Genomic DNA, 13,815 nt, shown 5'->3' with positions numbered 1-13,815 from the left:
CATGATACACTAATGCTGTTCTGATTTCTTTTCTGCATCACTAAATCTGCAAAAAGCATGCATGCTGAATGACACAGCTATGGAAAGTTTCAAAGTACCCTTGTAGGGTCCTCTCACCCACAGGCAAAGTAGAATAAATTAGAATATGTAATTCAAGGAATCAGCCATTTAGATTATCTGTTAATGAGCAGGCTACCTTCCACAAAAAGCCATTCTGTTTTTGGTTGTATGCAAACAGTCCCTCCGATGTCTGTGAACAACCAGCGGTGCAAAAGCCTCTCCCCCTTATATTCCGATGGCTAGAGAAGAATACAGTCAACTAAATGCCTTATGTAATTAAAACGAAAAGTTTGTTCACAAGTCGACTCTGTCCCTATGGAAAACCAAAAAGGACTCCATACACCGGAGGTCTTGGAGTTCAAAATTTTTAAGGCTACTGTGACTAGACAGATACTTTAAATGGGTAGTGGCAACCTGTTTCAAGGGACAATTTCCAGCACAATGCTTCATCTAGCTGGCCCCTATCTGGAAGGCCTTTTGAAAACCTGCTTTACCAGTAACTACTGCGATACCAAACAAGTGTACCTTCACTGAGGAGCAGGCTAATCCTACTGCAAACAGATCTCAGAGATATTTCAAAATGAAGGGCACTCCTGCCATACTGATTGCCTAATACATCCTTTGACAACAAAGGAAGAACCTCTTACATTTAGCTAAACAGGACTTCCTAGTACCAGGCCTTTAGCTTCCCCTCATACATCTTAGCATGTCCTCTGAAAATAAGTGCCCAAAGAGTAAGTGGGTCAGAAAATCCATACTGTCCATTAGTCTGAGGGTCTGCAGATGCACCAAGGACGCCTTGAACTGAGTGAAGATATGCGCATGTTGCGACAGAGCTACTGTTTCTTCCACCATCATCTACAATAAGGAGGCTATGAAATAATTTCTGGCTTTTCCTCTCCTACATTTTGGGTCATGCTAGGGAGGAGAGGTACTGCAGGATAAGCACAGAGGAAGCAGAGGAATAGTCCTATCCAGATGAAGGAGAGGGCATCCATTGACAAAGCTGCCTTGTTTGGGAGTTTCAAATAGAACTTCTTTAGCTGCCTGTTGCTCAGAGAAGCACAAGTGTTGACTTCAGGTAAACTCCTACCTGCAAGTAGATCTAGAAAGGTGCCCCTGTCTAATATTCATTTATGTGGTTATATAGCCATCTAGCACAACTGATCCACCACAGTATTTTGCTGAAATCACACATTTGAAGACCTTTGGGTCATAATGGGCTCTAAGGTCATCTCCCAACCTTGAAAGACCATCCTGCAAAGATGGGTTCATCTCTGCCTACTGTTTTACCAAATCACAGTCTGTTTTTCTATTGTTTGGTGTAGGACCTCCATCTCCTGATTAGTTTTCTTCTGACAGCCAGCATCACTGTCATCATCTCTCTGAAACTGAAGTCCTTCCTTGGCTGGCCCTTGATCTTGTGTGCTGTACCTTTAGACTGGCTGAATGGACTCCCAAAGGCATATCTGAAGATCTGTAGTTAAGATCCAGGTCTCAGGAGCCTCTCAGAAGGAAGAGCCTACATTTCTAAATATGTAAAGGCTCTATAGCAGGACATATTTCCATTTTCAAGGGCACAGTTTTCCTAGAGGGACAGAGTATACTTCTGCCAAACACTCCAAATGTACCACTGTAACTTCATGTATAATCTTGCCAGAGTAATCATGAGATGATGAATGGCATACGTCAGCATTCAAAAAAATGGTCAAAGAAAAATATATAAAAACTTTAAGATCCAACTTTAATAAACACAAAAAAATATATTGCAACTGGTAAGTGCTTTTGTCCCAAAAACATGGAACTGCTTCAGACCAAGTTACTCACCTCAAAACCATTAAATACATATTCTAATAGTCAAATGACCTCCAAAAGGCCACATGACTTAATGTTTTAACCCCTTCTTTTTCAGCACTGCCTTAAAATGTTCTCTCCCATTTAAACCAGGAGGACTACATGCTATCAATCTAATATGCCAACATTCCTTCCAATCCAAATCATTCTCCGCTTCTAACCACTCACTATAACTAAAAATGTTATCTATAACTGAAAAACTAAAACTAACATCACTATTCCCACCATACTTTAACACAACATGCTTTGCTAAGCCACCTATTTTCCATCGCAAAACATTCAATACAACTTTTCAATAAAAGAACGTACAACCATACGAGAGCAGTAGCTACGAAGGATACGAGTAATTTTAAAATAAAATGAGTAATTTTAAAATACAATAAAATAAAAACAAAATTACTCATATACTTCGTAGCTACTTCTCTCATATGCTCATCCGTTCTTTTACTGAAAAGTTGTATTGAATATTTTGCGATGGAAAATAGATTTTATTTGAGGAGTTACCTGATGGATTTAGTCCAAAAGATGAAAAGTGAAGTTATAGCTTTACATGAAAGAGGGGATAACTATTATGCTCAGGCAAATAGGAGAGGTAACCCAGATAAATATAGTTTTGACTTGTGTTTTCCTAATTCAGTTGATGAAAAGAGTATAAGGAAAACAATTACTAATAATTGGAGGTTTCGTACTAATTTTGTAGATTTAAGGGAGGTAATATCTGAGAAACCAGTTTTTGTGTCTATAAGGGGGAAGAGTCTAAAGGAGTATTTTAAAAAAAGCAATGTAGTTTTGAATGACAACAAGGGAATGTTGTGTGGGAATTGTAAGTTTTGTCCATTAGTGTCAGAAGGTCAGGAAGTGAATGTTAAAATGTAAGGATAGCTGTAGGTCCAGATTTGTGGTTTATGTTACCTTGTGCAATTTATATTCTGCGTTTTACATAGGCAGAACAGTGAGGGAGCTCAATAAAATAATGTATGAGCATACGAGAGCACTAGCTATGAAGGATGTGAGTAATGGTTTAGCAAAGCATGTTGTGTTAAAGCATGGTGGGAATACTGATGTTAGTTTTAGATTTTCAGTTATAGATCAAGTTTTTAATTATAGTGAGAGGTTAGAAGCGGAGGATGATTTGGATTGGTAGGAATACTGTTGGCAGATTAGACTGAATGCATGTAGTCCTCCTGGTTTAAATGGGAGAGACAATTTTAAGGTAGTGTTAAAAAAGAAGGGTTAAAACATTGATTAAAGTCATGTGGCCTTTTGGAGGTCATGTAACTATTAGAAAATGTATTTAATAATGGTTTTGAGATGAGTGTAACTTAGTCTGATGAAGTTCTATGTTTTTGGGACAAAAGCGCTTACCAGTTACAATATATTTTTTTGCATTTATTAAAGTTTGATCTTAATGTTTTTATATATTTTTCTTTGACCTTTTTTGTGTGGTTTTGTTTTAGTATTCAATAAATGCGGTTGAGTGCATCTTGAGATCTTTTATTTAATACAGGTCAGTATTCTTGGGTATTCTACTGATGGCACACAATCCCTTCTGGCCATCTCTAGGAAGAAATGGGTGAGGAAGACAGTACAGCAGTGTAAGAACTTACCATAATGGTAGATGCTCTTCTCGTCACTGCTGCAGTATTCCTTACAATAGGGATCCCCTATCAAGGGTGGCCCAATGTCCAGCCAGTATACCAAAGCAATTAGTTTGCTTAAGGTATGCCATATGTCACACTTATCCCGAGTATAGTGTAGGGCATAAAGGTGTCGTCTGGACATACCACCATCAGAACTGAGAACACCAGTAGGAATGCCAGTACAAGGAGTAGAGAGGTAACAATTACATCCAGAAGAGAAAAGAACCAGGGGGAGGATGGAGTGAATACTGCAACAGTGAAGAGAAGGACATCTACAGTTATGGTAAGTTCTTACACAACTGTACTATGTCCTTCCATTTCACTGTGGCAGTATTCCTTTCAACAGGGAGAGTGCAAAAGCTCACGAAGAAGAGAGGGAGGAGGAAAGACCAGCAGAGAATTTCTCTAGTAAAGCCAGATCTAGCTCTGGATATCATATCCAACTTACAGTCCTTGGCAAACATATGCACAGAAGCCCAGGTAGCTACTGCAAAAATGGAGTTAGTATCCAGACCCTTGAAAAAAAGTACCAGAAGAAGCTACAGCCCTAGAAGAATGAGCCTTAACAGAAGAAGAAAGGCTCTTGCCATGAAAGGAATAACAAAAAAAATGGCTTTAGAAATCCAAGAAGAAATAGTTTGTTTGGAAACAGCCATTCCTAAGGATCTAGGACAAAGGGAAATAAAGAGCTAATCAGATTTACAAAAACTCTTAGTCTTATCCAAGCAAAATATGAGTTGTCTATACACATCCAAAGTATGCAGCACCTTCTCTCTAGCTGTTTGCGGAGAAAGGAAAAAAGTAGGCAAATTAATAGACTGATTAAGAGACAAATTATTCACCACTTTGGGGATAAAAGAAGGATTAGTATGAAGGGACACCTTGTCCTTATTGAACACTAAAAAAAGGCAGGACATGCTACAACGGCTTGAAGCTCAGATACCCGTCTGGCAGAAGTAAGGGCCAACAAAAGTATAGTCTTCCAAGAACAATAATATAAGGAAGCTGAACTTACAGGCTCAGAAAGAGCCTGGGTCAAGTTTTCCAAAACAAAATTAAGATCCCAGGGAGGAGCGACAGGCTTCCTGGGAAGCCTAATATGAAGGATACCTTAGCTAAAGGAGGTGATAAAGGCAGACAATGAACCTATGAAACTATAAGCAGAAATAGCTGATATGTGGGCCTTAACAGAAGACTAAGCCAATCCAGCATTGAGCAGTTCCACAGATAAGACAGAACCAAAGGAACCATCACAGAAAGTGGATCCAAGTTACGAGAAAGACATCAAATACAAAACCTCTTCCATTTGGAAAAGTAGCTGTGGGCGTCCTAGTTTCCTACAGAACCCCAGACACCAAACAGAATCCTATCACCCACAGTGTCAGTTGACGAGTGGACAGGTGGGGATGGATGAGATATCCCTCATCTTGTATGAGTAGGTCCACCTGGTGAGGTAACTTGTGATGACTGCCCTTGGCTAAATGCAGAAGAAGAGGGAACCAATACTGTCTGGGCCAAAAGGGAATCACCAGCAAGATTTTGAGAGCATCTTGTATTTTGAACAGGAGTTTTGGAATGAGAGAAAGGGGAGGGAAGGCATAAAGAAACAACCCCTTCTAGGAAAAAGAGAGGGCATCCACCTTCCACACCAGAGGACCTGGGATTTTGGCACAAAAAAGAGGAATTTGTATGTTCAGAGGGGAGGCAAAAAGATCCACCTGAGGAATACCCCACTGTTGGACCATGCCCAGAAATACATACCTGTGAAGCATCCACTTGTGGGATTGTTTTATGAACCTGCTCAGAGGGTCTGCCATAATGTTCTGACCTGAGAGAATGTAAACTACCTGAAGTGTCACACAATACTGGATAGCTAGTTCCCACACTAGAAGTGCCAACCAGCACAGGAGGTAAGATCTCATCCCCCTTTGCTTGTTGACATACCACATCACTGTGGTATCATCTGTACACACCTTGAGTGGCCCTGGGGAGACTAGAGGGTGAAATGCTTGAAGAGCCAGCAGAAGAGCACTCATTTATTTGACACTGATGTGGTAATTCCTTTGTTAAGGCGACAAAGGACCCTGCACCTTTAGAGAGCAGAAAGAAGCTCCCCATTCCAAGTCTGAAGTGTCTGTGAACAAATCCTGAGAGGGAGCAGGGGGTTGAAATGGGAGCCCTGGATTAAGAGTGAACTGCTGAATCTACCACTGAAATTCCAGCATGAGACATGGAAGAGGGGGAACTAAAAAAAATCGAAGGGATGAGAATACAGAAGCCAAAGTGACTTTAGAAACCAATGAAGTTTTCTCATGTGGAGTTTAGCAAAAGGGAGCACCAGAATGGTTAAGACCATAAAACCTAGAGCTCTCAAACTCCCTGGCTGTGAGTGAGGCCAGAAGAAGGGACCGAAAGAAAGAAATGAGAGTTAAGGCCTTGAGAGGAGGCAGGGGTGGCAGCAATGGAACAGTCTGAATCCTGCACCCCAGAAATACATGATCCTGAGAAGGAATCGGAAAGGACATTTGGAAACTTATAGTGAACCCCAGGCTTTGCAAGACAGAAATGGCCAAGTGAAGATGCTGCAACAGAATCTCTAGAGAGGATGCCTGAAAAAGATCATCTAAGTAGGGGAAGACCTGTATTTCCCTTAGCCTGCAAATAGCAATCACAGGAACAAGGCCTTTGGTGAATACCCTTGAGGCAGTAGAAAGAACAAAGGGGAAAGCAGAAAACTGAAAATGCCAGGAAGCAACAGAGAAATGTACAAACATCCTGAAAAGGGAATGAATAGGGATATGAAAAGCATTCTTGAGGTCCGGAGACACTAGAAAAGCCTAAGGAAGCAGCAGAGGGAACAAAGTCTGAAGGGACAGCATCTGAAAGGAAGGGACCTTCAGGAAGGTGTTTAGGTGAGAGAGATCCAGAATGGGTCTCCAAGTGCCTTCTGTCCTGGGGACTAAGTACATTCTAGATTAAAACCCCTCTCCCCTTTGAGAAACTGGAACTTCCTGAATAGTTCCACGAGTCAAAAGATCCTGAAGCACCCATGGAAAAAACGCCAACTGTTCTTGAGAGGGATGAGGAATGCCCATGAAAGGAGGAAGAGATTTCCAGACCAGGTAGTACCCTAGGTAGATAATGGACAGAAGCCAGGACTCCTAAGTAATCTTTACCAAACTGGAAGGGATAGGGAAAGAAAAAGAGAAAGAGGAATGCGGCTGAGAAGAACAGGGTAGTCGGACAGCACCTGGTTTGTCAGGAAAAGGAGATTTCTGTGTCAGAGGAGTATGGGTAGCTTTAGCAGGAAGAACCAGTTTCCCACCGTTTTACCCTTGGGAGGAGGATGGGACTGCCTATGAACAAATGGCAACTTATTAGGATAATTCCTTTGAAATTTAGGCACAGGAGTGACAAAAACAAGTTTTAGTTCCTGTAAAACTGTGCCCTTATCGTGAAGAGAGTTAAAAAAAATCAGCAGCAACTGCACCAAATAAGTTTTTGTTATCCAGAGGGGCATCCATCAACTTAGCCTTAATATCATTAGGCAAAGGTTGAAGCCAAAGCCAGGAATATCTGGCATTGTTTTCTGATACTCTAAGTGGCCCCATTTTGATTTTTTCCTAATTTACTGTTTTCTGCACGTTTTTAGTAATTTTTTTAATTTAATTGCATTTATTTAAACTGTATTTGCTTTAATATTGCTACACACTCAAAGTGTGCTAACTTGCTCTGCATTTGAATTGTTTTAGTGCTGTTTTAGCTGCTTTTCTGTATTAAAAAAAATTCTAAGCTTATTTCCCACCTTTGCTGTAATCAGTGTAGTCCAGATACAGATTTGCTGTATTCAGGACTGTTTGTAAGCTTCTGAGCCCCCCCCCAAACCTTTCTGTGTTGGAGGGAAGCCTTCTAGCTGATCAGTGGGAAGCACTAGGTAAGCCTACCTACCACAAGAGGAGTTGTATCTGGCCAGAAATTGCAGTTTATTGAACGTTTGGGCAGTTTTTCCATCCCTTTCAACTTTCTGGTTTAAAAGCCCGCAATTCTATGGGTTTGCACTTGTTTAAGCTCTGCTCAGTGGCGCTGAGCTGAGGTAAACTATTACTGGTGCCAGAAAGTCTGCTCTTCAGTTTTTCCCTTAGATCTTGCTAGTTCTTTCTCTCTTGCACTTCAACAGGTTTTGTAGCAAATATTACAGCACAACTAAGAGCCATCAGCACTAGTCGTTCTTCACAGAAATAGCTTGAGTACTTAGTAGTTATGACCACTCCTCCTGGCATGATTAAACATCAGTTTCCTGGGCTTTCTCCTATTAACCTGGTGCACTTTGGCATTCTGAGGCAGTGTAGCAACTGCTACATGTACACAGACAACACTCTCCTCTTACCTCCCAACACTCAGACTTGAGAGAGATGCACTTATATGACCAAATTGGAAGCTGTGCACTCTCCAGCCAAGACTGGACTAGCTGGTCAATAGGAGAAGGTCAACACCTGCACCACACCACATGGAACACCCACTATCACAGCTCTCTCATAAAAACACAAACCACACACCCACCTTTGCGGAGGGACTCAATAGAAATTTACCCAAACAGCAGAGACTTCCAAGACAGAAACACACTCTACCACCACAACACAGCACATACCACAGGACACATAGCTCACCTCCACAGTGTGCCCCTCAGCCTAAACAACTTGCCCAATACACTAATCATAGGTGACTCAATAGTGAGGCACACATATCTCACTCACTAGGCTGAATAAGGAGAAGGTAACAGTCAGCTGTCTGTCAGGTGCCAGAATCCGACACAACACACGCACTCATGTTGCTCCACAACAAGTACAATGATGACTCTGTCATTGTCCATGAGGGTGTGAATGACCTGAGACGCACCTCCTTGGACTACATGAAAAGAGAAATGGTGGAGTTCTCTGATTATGTGGCCCAGGCAGGTATGACACTAGCCCTGAGCAGTATCCTACCATCACCCAGAATGACAGCGCAGTACAAACAAAAAATGAATGACTTAAACAATTGGCTAAGTTTCTGGTGTCATTCCAAGGGAATCCAGTATCTGTCTGCTTGGGATGACATGACCGCCAGACCTCGATGCTTTGCCAGAGATGGCCTGCATCTGTCACCCCTGGGTTTCCAGGTACTTGGTAAGGCTCCTGCCACCCCTATAGTGCCTTTTTTAGGTGGTGTTCCAAAGACCAAATTACCACCATAACAGCTATAAATAAATGCAACCTGAGGGTCATGCTGCTCAACGCTAGAAGTCTAAATCTCATGATGCACTCGGTCAAAGCACTCCTCAAAATGGAGAACATCAACATTTGTGCTGTAACGGAGACTTGGTTTAAAGCAGCAGAAAGCACCCCTGCACTACCAGGCTATAACTCATTCCACATCTTTCAGCCCTAAAACAGGGACCAAAGCTCCAAAGGCGGCGGTGTCTCCATATTCATAAAGGAAATGCAGACCTCCAGACTACTAGCCCAGCATAATGCATCTGAGATACTTCAGGTACAACTAACATTGGGTAAGACTGCAATTCAGGTCACAGCCTGCTACAGGGTCCCCAACCATGTCCCTAGACTCTCACTCCACATTCCTAAGCACCCTGGAATCTATCAGGGTCCAATCCAGCACTTTCATACTAGGAGATTTCAACTACCCTTCTATCAAGAGGGAAAACTACTCAAGCACCAATGCACTGGCCAACCGCTTCCTGGAATTCATCAATTCCAATGCCTTGGACCAGCTCATTCTTACCCCCACTAGGGGAAGCAACATCCTTGACCTGGTTATTACCAACATGGGCAACCTCTGCTCTACACCAATAGTCAATTCCTCCCTGGTTAGATCCGACCACAAACTAATCACCATGGAAATCCACATCTCACCCACACCCCCCACAAAGCTATCCACCATGAAAAACTTCTCCAAAGCTGACTCTGGACTCCTAAAAACAGAGGTGGCTAACTTCACGGCACCCATGGCAATGAAAAATAAGTGCACGATTCCAAATCATACACCAATGCACTGTACGAACACGTACATAAATGCATACCCAACAGAACCAAGACGCTCTCCTCCAAAAAAAGGAAGCCAGTCTGGTGGTCCCCTGCAATTAATAAACTCTACAACAGAAGGAAAAAACTGTTGCAGAAAATGGTGAAGTCCCAAGACTGGAAAAATTCCCTTATTAGCCACAACAAAAGGTTGAGATCCATCATCAAAACTTCCAAAGCCAGCTATGAAGGCAGAATTGTGGCAGACACTAAAAACCACCACAAAGCCTTCTTTAGTTACATCAAGAATCTCCATGGCAATACTCAGATTTGCTCCAAGTTACTGCACAATGGTACCTCCTATACTGAGCCAACAGATATTGCCAACAAACTGGCCGACAGATTCAGTGCCAACTTTACCCCTCTCTCCCACCTTAAGAACCAATCTCAATACCGGAAGAATGCCAGGCACCCTGCATTACTGCAGCACAGGTTAAAGCCGCATTGTCTAAGGCCAAGAATACAGCTTCCATGGGACCAGACAATATCTCTGGCTGTGTACTACATGAATTACAAAGTGAACTGGCACCACATCTGTGTGCTCTGTTCACTCACAGCCTCACCTCAGGCTTTATCCCTACTGCATTGCGCACTGCTACAGTCACCCCTCTCCATAAAGGAGGAGCAACTACAGACCGTGGAAATTATCACCCCATTAGCCTGACGAGTCTGAAATGTAAGGTTATGGAGCGCATCATCATGGACCTAATTAACAAGGATATAGGGAATCTCCAAACTCTAGATCCCACGCAGTTTGGTTTTGTGAAAGGTAGATCATGCCTGCTCAACCTGGTTGACTTCTTTGAGTCAGTCACCGTAGGGGTGGATGAAGGTAAGGCAGTTCATACAGCCTACCTTGACCTGGCCAAGGCCTTTGACACCATTTCTTGCTCAGGAATTATTGATAAACTCACCAAACTAGGCATCAGCCCCTATATCGTTAGGTGGGTTACAAATTGGCTCACAGACAGACCATACAGTGTGAAAGTAGTGGACTCCAAGTCAGATTGCCGACCAGTCACGAGTGGAATCCCACAGGGATTGGTCCTGTGTCCTCTCCTGTTTGGCATCTACTTCTCAGACGTCCAGGCCAACACGGAGGGACTCTGGATGACCAAATCCACAGACAACTGCAAGCTGGGAGCCATTATTAACTCCCCAAGTGATACAGACATCCTACAGAAAAATCTCACGGAGACCAACGACTGGTGGCGAAACCATGGCCTTACGTTTAATGCAAAAATATGCATCATCCCCTTTGGGAAAAACACAATTCCCATTAATTACCACATTGGTGTAAGCCCACTGAACACTGAAGGATTTATAAAAGAGATCTGGGGACACAGGTTGACAGCAACCTTTCCTTCGACCACCACATTGCCACTGTGGTCAAAAAGTCCTTCTATGTGGCACATCTCATTACCAAGGGTTTTGCATCCAGGAAGAAAGGTGTCATCATTTCTCTCTACTCTTCCCTCATTAGACCAATCAGAGTATAATGCCCCATTTGGCATGTACCTCACTAGACACCTGCAACAGCTGGAGAGGTCACAAAAGTACTTCACGAAGAGGATCCTAGGCCTTAAACATGTCCTACAAGGACAGACTCAAAAAAACTCCAGCTATTCTTCATCTCATATAGTCTACTAAGAGGCGATCTCTGCTTGATTTACAAAGCCATGTCTGACCCAGCTTTGTTAGAAATGCTACATCTAAAGAAATCCCAATCCCTCCGCACCACACGCTCCAGAGACCTCAACCTTATTACCACAATCAGCGGAACATGCTTGAGGGGACAGGTTCATAACCCAGAAACTGCCCATGCTCTGGAATAGACTTCCCATACATGTCAAGCAGAGCACCTCACTAGCCCTCTTCAAGAGGGCTCTTGATGAGTGGATGGGAAATAAAAAGTTCACCCCAGGGATCACTCCAGTGGCTCTACCTGATAGAGGCACTGGGAACTAATGATGGGCGACACAATGCCAGGGCACTTCTATGGGCTAGGCTTGTAAAGGCCCCAAGGCCATTAGCCTAGTACACACCTATGAACCTATCACAGAACCAAAAGCTGCACCTCTAGAAGAAGCATCTGCTGCATCATAACACTTAACAGAAAAGCGAGCCACTTGAGAAGAAGCCCCTAACAAGGAGAGAGCAGAAGTCTTGCCCTCAGAATCAGGAAGGTCAGAAATTACCTGACAGGCTTGAGAAAGAAGATTCAAAATATATCTTGGCATATGGGTCTGAAAATTGACAGCCCTAAAAGCAAGGGCAGCTGAGGTATAAACCTTTTTACCCAATCTTTACATAGTTCTGCTGTCTTTATCATAAGGAAGTAACTTTGTAGAAGGCTGCAACTGCGATGGCTTGTCAGAGGCCACCGACACCACAGAGAGGTCCAGTAGAAGGACATTTATAGAGAAATTTGCAATCATCAGGCACCCTATAAAACCCATCAGGTTTTGAGGGGGACAGGGTGCTAGGAGTGTGGAGACTGAGACGCAGCAGAAAAGGCATCCAACAAGGTAGCCAAAACAGGAGGAACAACAGAAGGTCTAGGAGAGTCCATCTGCAGAAGCTCATAATACCTTTTGTAAACCTCAAAAACATAGGCACAATCCTATTGAAAATAGTAGACTCCTCTTCCTCAGAACCACAGTCTAAGGGAGCAGGAGTCTGGGAAGAATAAGCAAGGGATTCTTCATCTGAATCCACCTCCTCCTCAAAGGAATCTTGTCCCCTAGGCCTTTTGAGGGGAGTACAGGACCAAGGTGGAGCAGGGACAGAAACTCCTTGAGGAGGCTTCAAAGCCATAAGGGCATTAAACAACCACTGACTGAAATTCTGCCATTCACTCTGAGGGTCCTTAGAAGCAGGAGAAACATATTTGTTTTTTTTTTGTTTCTTTTTCAATAGGACATCCACCTTGTAAAACTCAGAAGGCTCAGACCCAGCATGGCATTCTACAATGGTAGCCGTCACTTCCTCGCTAACCAAAATCTGAGGAACACCCCTAGGATCTTTGGAAACAATCATCCATGGTTCCCAATGAACATCAGAAACAGACATCTGCAAGGCCTCCAAGGATATGCATGAGGTCAAATTAATTCCAGCCTCTGAAGCGGTCACAGCAGAGGAATCTAACGAAGGAGCCACGGCAGAGGAATCCAACAAAGCAGCCAAGTGATATTCCAGGCTTTCAATAGCCTTGGGAGAGATGTCCAGCAGAGGTGGTACAGTAGAAGAATCAATCGGACCTCGATTTCTTGGCCTTCTTCATGATTAGCTGACCCTCAGAGCAGGAAGTTCCTTCCATACTGTCTTTTGCTAAAGGCTTAGGACGATGGTTCTCTAAATATAGGGCCAAAGAGGAAAGCCAACTACGCAGAGTGGTAACATATGGTTGTGGGAAGCACCAAGACAAAATAAACACTGCTCATGACAATCTTTATAGAGAATCGGTCTCCCACATTGGTATTTACCCTTTCTGGATGACATGAACCCCATAAGTAACAAAATAAAAGGAAAAAAGATAACAGAAAAAATCCCTATGGGGCACTTGTCTGAAAACAGCTTGGTGAACCAGCAAATGAAGCAGGTATTTAGACCGATGACAGATGGAGTTCGGACTGGCAGCAAAGACGTTCTGAGGATGGTAAGTCCGGACGTCACCTTTATGCCCCAAGATATATGCGGGGAGCATACATGCGATGTACAGCATATCTTAAGCAACCTAAAGGCTTTGGTATACTGACCGGACATCAGGCCACCCTTGACAGGGGATCCCTATTGTAAGGAAAACTGCAACAGTGAAATGGAAAGCCATCACTTTGTCCTGAGGAAGGAAAACCTTCTGCTAGTGAAAATCTAACAATGTCCAAGGAAGACTATTACCCTTGATGGGTTGTAACTAAAATTCAATGAGGACAACAGGATTTTGAAAATACATGGTGTAAGTCAATGCTCTTTTACCAACTCCCGAGTCTGAGCCTGAATTAGAAGTTTCCAACATGATGTTGCATTTGTATGCCCCTGACTTTGCAAATCTGTCACCACTGGGGCCAGACATTTTGTGAAGATCCTGGGTGAAGTGGCTAGCCCAGGCGACAAGAAGGTAAATTGGTAATGGGAATTCTCCTGCCTTAAATCTGAGAAAGAGCCTGTGGTCCCTGTGTATGTCT

General features: G+C 43.1%; 1 protein-coding gene across 1 annotated transcript in view; it reads right to left on the bottom strand.

The window, feature by feature from the left end:
- The window catches only part of ERN1 (endoplasmic reticulum to nucleus signaling 1), a 1,214,209-nt gene that overhangs the window by 746,292 nt on the left and 454,102 nt on the right, over positions 1-13,815 (bottom strand). The gene's annotated exons all lie outside the window — the stretch shown is intronic.

This window comes from Protopterus annectens, chromosome 4.part1 (assembly GCF_019279795.1).
Source record: "Protopterus annectens isolate FY-2018-M chromosome 4.part1, PAN1.0, whole genome shotgun sequence".
Taxonomy (NCBI): Eukaryota; Metazoa; Chordata; order Ceratodontiformes; family Protopteridae; genus Protopterus; species Protopterus annectens.
Note: the sequence above shows the minus strand (reverse complement) of the source record. Positions and strands in the feature narration are given on the sequence as shown.